At 36.5% G+C, this 7,170-nt stretch overlaps 1 long non-coding RNA gene across 1 annotated transcript in view; it reads left to right on the top strand.

The window, feature by feature from the left end:
- Positions 1-2,502, top strand: part of LOC108527218 (uncharacterized) — a 10,913-nt gene extending 8,411 nt beyond the window's left edge. The window contains exon 3 of the long non-coding RNA XR_001884744.1: positions 2,356-2,502. This is a non-coding gene — a long non-coding RNA (uncharacterized LOC108527218). The remainder of the gene's footprint in view (positions 1-2,355) is intronic.
- Positions 2,503-7,170: the final 4,668 nt, after the last annotated feature.

The raw sequence follows: 7,170 nt of genomic DNA, 5'->3' as shown, positions 1-7,170 counted from the left end.
ATGGTCATCTTCATAATCCTACCAGTGGGGGTTAGAGAAAGAGTGGGGTAGGTAGAGGGAGAAATACAGAACTTTACTTTTATTCTTACATTTTTTTCTAATGTCTGCGTTTAAAAAAGCATGATTTTTTTAAATTGTGTAAATTACATATGGTTGATTCCATGGAGTAAATTCAGACTTTCTCAGTCTTTTTGTTCTCCTCATGAGGTACTTAATTTAAAGGATGAAAAGGTTTTGTGATGGATATATATATATGTATATGTATGTATATATATATATATATATATATATATATATATATATCCGGATCAGTGCAATCCACTCAGATAATCTAATAAAGCTTGTAAGTAAGCATCAGTCCCTACAACAAAATCCTGTGAGTATGTGGTGTGCAATGGTGCCAAAATGAGTACACAACAAGTAGAAGTTCTTAAACAATATCCCCAGAAATTAGCATTGGCTCCTAGAATCACAAGTGGCAAAGAGCTTGAATTCAAAGGTAGGCTGTCTATAGACTCAGCCAAGAGGCCCCGCTTGAATCAAAAAGGTTCTTAAGATTTGCACAGGGTGGATATGAAAGTTTTGCTTTCATTGTTCACATATGTAGCTCAAAAGCTCTTGTATTTCCTAGAATTTTTTTGAAGCTTAATTTGTAAATACGACATTCTCTGGTAACCATAACATTTCCTAAAATCTACTTTTTTCCCCAGTGATTTGCATTATTATCCATAAGACGCATTTTATTTATTTATTTTTCTGAGACAGAGTTTTGCTCTTGTTGCCCAGGCTGGAGTGCAGTGGCATGATCTTGGCTCACTGCAACCTCCGCCTTCCAGGTTCAAGCGATTCTCCTGTCTCAGCCTCCCGAGTAGCTGGGATTACAGGCACATGCCACCATGCCTGGCTAATTTTTGTATTTTTAGTAGAGATGGGATTTCATCATATTGGTCAGGCCTGGTCTCGAACTCCTGACCTCAGGTGATCCACCTGCCTTGGCCTCCCAAAGGCCCATTTTTGAGCACAGAAATTACTGGCAGCTCCTAATAAAATTTTTCTCTACAATTTCTTTTGTTTTGTTTCTACACCTGTTACACTCCTTATTCTTTCTCTTAGGCAAAGAGTGACCCATTAGCTAACCTTTCAATACATAGAAAGATACCTTTTTTGAAGAATAAATCCTTTCACCAAAGCAAAAGTAATGTATTCAGTGGAAGACAGTGTTCCTAATGTAAATAACCACCATCTTAGTTAACTCCTTGGTGAACTTTAGTTTTGTCTACTGCATTCTCATCCAAAACCTTAGTGGTAACTGCCTGAGAGGCAGCTTTAAGGCTATTCACAAAGATATTTCCAACTTCTTTCTCCTTGGAGACTTTTATTTCATCCCTCATACTTCTTATTTTAATGCCACAAAATCTAAATCTTACTTTGATTCAAACACAAGACACAGACTCACATCCCCAAAACCTCCGAAGAAGCCAATGCAGAGGTATCAATATTTCCATTTAAACACAGAAAATGAGTTGAAGAAAATAATCAATAGTGCATTCCCCAGTACTTCTCTGGTGCGTGAAGCCTGACTTCATCGAAGGACTCTAATTCATTTCTCATTACTTTCTTAAGCTTAAGAGAGAAAAGGTAGGGCCATCTGAACCCTCTGTGGAAGCTCACATGAGAGTAAATATCTTTTGAAAAATAAAAGAAATTGAATATTAGCATGGAACGTCATGCTCACACAAAGACATCTATGAAATCACAAATTGCCACCCCCCAAATGATAAACTTTATAATAATAAAATAGCTAGCATATTCAACTTTGTTTTACACACAAAGGCACACACACAGAGTGCATACAATAATGTCAAGCATCCTGGTATTTTCTTTTAGAGGGACTCATAAAGACCATGAAAAACTTTTATCCTAGCACAGCAAATCTCAGCTCCATGATCTCGGAGACCTTCTACTCTTCCTAAATACCTCCACTTACCCGAATGCAATTTAGCGCTTCGTAAATAAACATTGCAAGGATTTTCTTGTTATGAACCAGTACTTGCTTCCGAGTAATGTCTATGCTTGTTCCTGCTTCTTCCTTTGGAAATAATATAAAAAATTCCATTTTCCTCATGATGGAATTTCAATAAAGAGAGCTTAATTATGTTAAATAAATGGCAGCTGTCACTCACATATTTTATTTCATCTGAATTCATGATAAGCAGCATCTTTCAATTTCTATATTGGCATAGATGGTTTTTTGAAACAAAAGGCAATTATTTCTTATTTTCTTAGAATATGTTTTTCTTCCAGTTAACTTGGTTACTAGGTGCTTTCATCTACTATATTATTTATTCCTCTCAGTTTCAGTTCTTATGAAAAATATACAAGTTTGATACTAATCCAAAACTGATTCCAGTGCAGAACAGCAGGCCAAAGCCTGGAATGGCCTTTGGTTCTATTTTGAGGACACTTTTCAAGATGATGTACCCATGAAAGCATTTGGAATATTCTGTGGTAAGTAGTTTTGAGTTTACCAGTGTTACTATCTAGTATATTTCTTCATTTTGTGTACCTTGATTTCCATGAACATATCAATCTGGAATGATGTAGGTTTTTAACTTTTATTTGGAAATACATTTTAGACACACAAAAATATTGCAAATACTGTACAGAGAAAATCTGTATGCCACTGTACAGAGAGAATCTACATGCCACTAAGTCATTTTCACTGATGTGAGAAACTTGCATCACCATAGCACAGTCCCCAAAGCCAGGAAATGACATCGATGTCATGCTATTAACTTCACTACAATCTTTATTTTCATTTTATCAGTTTCTCCATTGCTGTCTCTTCTCTATTTTAGCTTCCAATCCAGAATCCCATATTGCATTATTTACCAGGTGGCCTCCAATCTGTGACAGTCTGTCAGTCTTTTCTTGTCTTTCAGGTTGTTTTATAGAATGCCCCTCAATTTCAGTCTGTTTTTATTGTTACTAATTAGATTGAATTTATATATTTTTGGAAAGAAGGCCACAGAAGTGACATTTTGCCTTCGTTTGAGCATCATTTAAGAGGATCATGATGCAAGTATGCTTTTTCATTGGTGATGTTAATCTTACCAGTTATGCTGGGGTCAACAGGTTTCTTTAATTGTATAAAAGAAATCTACTATTTTTTCTTCGTAACTAATTAATATCTTTGGGGAGATACTTTGAGGGTATGCAAACATCTTGTCTCTCCTTAAATTTTCACCCACTAATTTTACCATGTATAGATGATCCATGTATTGTGACCACTATTATTCAATAAGGCAATACTGAAGAAAGGTTGAGGGCCTATCTCAAGGACACAGAACTCAAGCTAATAAGAGCTCCCAAACTTAGAACAATTAGAGAGAGAAAGTAAATCATGGCCATATCAAATTATAACTCATAAATTATACTACAATTATATGAATCTAACAATATAAATAGGGAGAATGATGTGCTCATGGTGATTTTCTCTCTCGCTCATTCTACTTCTGTTCATTAGAATTCCTCTGTAAGAAAGAGCTGCTCCTTCTCCTTTATTTATTTATTCAACTGTTTATTTTTATTGTTAGATGCATATAATTGTAGTATAATTTATGAGCTATAATTTGATATGGCCATGATTTATTTTCTCTCTCTAATTGTTCTAAGTTTGGGAGCTCTTATTAGCTTGACTTCTGTGTCCTTGAGATAGGCCCTCAACCTTTCTTCAGTACTGCCTTACTTTTGTGAGTCATAGGATGTTGCAGGCCCACCTTATCTCCTCCCTGCCCCAGCTCCACTGTCAATCACTTCTCCAAGAATCCCTGGTTGTGTGCATTGGAGAATGCTGTTTAGAAACCAAGATGTTGCCACTAGATGTGGTCATTCCTAATAGAGTAAGTCTGACTTATGTGACATGTCCTCTTGCTAACTTGTGGTGATGAGCATGTCGCTTGCTAGGCACTCATAGATCATTGATTAAGTCATCTTATACTTTTGCCTAGAATAAATACTTCATTTACTAACATATACTTTATGGACTCTGTTTTCTTTACTTTCCTAAAAATGACACTCATTTTGAACTATTTTCGGTATTTCAGAGCATCTGTTCTCAAATTTTGAACAGAATATGATTGACTTCTTCTCTTAGTACTCACAGATGTAACAATCTAGAGAGTAGGACCGGAAATGTGAACTCATTTAGAGCAACTGGAATCTTTTACGTTCTCCCTACTATTGGGATTTCATTTTCCTATTGATCATGTTGTTTCAACCCTTTCCAATCTGAGGAAAATTATATGTGATAGAAAACTACAGAACTTTGACTTTCTTTTTTTCTTTTTTTTTTTTTTTGAGACGGAGTCTCGCTCTGTCGCCCGGGCTGGAGTGCAGTGGCCGGATCTCAGGTCACTGCAAGCTCCGCCCCCCGGGTTCACGCCATTCTCCTGCCTCAGCCTCCCGAGTAGCTGGGACTACAGGCGCCGCCACCTCGCCCGGCTCGTTTTTTGTATTTTTTAGTAGAGACGGGGTTTCATCGTGTTAGCCAGGATGGTCTCGATCTCCTGACCTCGTGATCCGCCCGTCTCGGCCTCCCAAAGTGCTGGGATTACAGGCTTGAGCCACCGCGCCCGGCCGAACTTTGACTTTCTATCTGGTTTTTGTCAGAACATATTCTTTCTATTTATGTAACCCTATATTATAACTAGTAAATGAAATAATTAACCATAATAGAATTAACATTTGCCTAATATAATTGTTTTTAATATATAGAATTTAATTTGTACTTAAACTCTAATAATTTATTTTTGCTTAAATATAGTACCAGTCTGTTTATTACGAAGTAATATAGGGTCACTGTATAATTAAGTATCTCATAATATCACCGCCATAGATAAGTATTATCTTTACTGTGCACACATGCACACATATATACACGTACACACAAAAGTGATATCACACTGCAAATATATTCATATGTCCTGTGATCTTCACTTAACATATCATATAATTAATGCTACAGGTAAAATTATTCATAAATATAATTTTAGTAATAGCTTAGTGTATCATTCTATATGTCCATTACAATATTTAACTAAATATTTGTTATCAGGTCTTTTCTTCAAATATTGTACCATTTTAAGTAACACTGTGGTAAATAACTTCATACAGAAATTTTTGTTTACATTTATAATCACCACCCAGTCCTCCTAATCACATCGCTCATAATATAACTGAAAATACATTTGATATAATTGAAAGTGGGGTTTTGTTTTATTTTTAATTTTATTTTATTGAAAACCTCAATTATTCTAAACTTTAGGCTTCTAGATAGTATTTTTATAATTATATGCTATCCGTTTGTATTTATCTATTATTACATGTCTTTTTTTAATATAAAACTGGAAAATATCTTGCTAAAAATCTCAATTTATCAGTGAGCTCCTCGTGGCACCACTTTAGTTCCTTTTTATCCATTTGTCTTGGTCATTGCTGGTTATTTATTAAATCACAATTTCCTTGTGGGCTGTCTCTCCATTTCTTGATATATTTCTTTTATAATTCTCCTTTAGGGGAATCTTGATTGTGGTCAATTTTGAATGAGTATGCCAGGATCCTTTCAAATGGATGAGATTCAGTGCTTTCATGAGTCTTCTGGTGTCTCCAATTTATACAGCAACACCTACTTTTAGATTGGAAATAATAGTTCTCGTCATCATTTCTTATGTCTTCCAAGAGTTTGAAGTTGCCTGTAAGGCAAATAAAAAATTTATCGAATGTTCCTCTCTCCACTGGGACTCCAAGCTAATGTCAAGAACGGCACTGCTCCTCTCTCACAGTGGTATTTTTCATCTGTGGCTGTTTTGTTATCTATCTTTGGACTGTCACATTCTCATCTTCAGTTTGAATGGTAGTCTATTCCCTCAAGGGTATAATTTTTGTTGTGTTTGTCTTTTATATCTAGGTCAAGTTCCTCAAGTGTGCTTCAACCATCAGGTTTAAGAAATTCCAGGTCATAGCATATCTTCCTCACATGCATATTTGATACTACCTTTCTTTTTCTTCAAAATTCTCATTTCTTCGTGCATAGTTACTACTTCGTTCTGTGTTAATGGGTGTCATATTATTAATTCTTGGTAGATGTGCCAGTTAGCACAGTTCTGTCTGTAATAACAGGAACCCTGAGTCAATTTGGTTTAAATAAAAAGGAATTAAATACTTCACACATTCGTAAGTCCAGAAGTAGAAAAAGCTTAACGGCTGATTGAGTAATTCTATGATAGCTTCAGGAACTTAATTTCTTTGCAACTCTGTTTGCTACCATCCATAGGTCCAGCTTCATCCTCAGGTTGATTCACTTCATTGTCAGAAGTTGACTGCAAATGGCTGCCTGGCGACCTGGTTCCTAGGTCTTGTGAATTAGGAAAAAATTATATACCTTCAACAGTAAGATATAAATCCTTCCACATTACTCAGGGTTCTCTAGAGATACAGAAGAAATAGGATATATGTATATGTAACAAGGAATTTATTAGGGAGAATTGGCTCACATGATTACAAAAGCAAAGTCCCACCACAGGCAGTCTGCAAGCTGGAGAATAAAAAAAGCTGTAAGCATGCCCAGTCCAAGTCCAAATGCCTAAAAGCCAGGGGAGCCAATAGCGCAGTCCCCAGTATGAGGCTGAAGGACTGAGAGCCCCCGATAGGCTGCTGGGATAAGTCGCAGTGTCCAAAGGCCAAAGAACCTGGAGTCTGATGTCCAAGGGCAGGAGATGAAAATGCATCTCCCTGGGGAAAGAAGATAGAGAGGAAGCTCTGCAAAACTGAATATCCCCCTTCTTCTACTTGCTTTCCGTTAGCCAGGCTGGCAGCCAGTTGGATGATGCCCATCCACATTTAGGGTGATTCGTCCTCTCCCAGTCCACTGATTCACATGTCAGTCTCCTCTGGAAACACCCTCACAGACACACCATATATAATGTTTCATCCAGCTGTCTGCCATCCCTCAATCCAGTCAAGATGACATCTAATATTAACTATCACATCTTCTTTGCAGTTGACTTGAAAATTTATAATACTTAGTTCTAACCAGTGCAGCAGAGTCTCTGTACTGTTGGATCCAACAATGAAAGTGGAAGTGGTGTAGACACATTCTCTTCCTTCCCT

Source organism: Rhinopithecus bieti, unplaced genomic scaffold (assembly GCF_001698545.2).
Source record: "Rhinopithecus bieti isolate Rb0 unplaced genomic scaffold, ASM169854v2 scaffold_2453, whole genome shotgun sequence".
NCBI classification, from domain to species: domain Eukaryota; kingdom Metazoa; phylum Chordata; class Mammalia; order Primates; family Cercopithecidae; genus Rhinopithecus; species Rhinopithecus bieti.
Note: the sequence above shows the minus strand (reverse complement) of the source record. Positions and strands in the feature narration are given on the sequence as shown.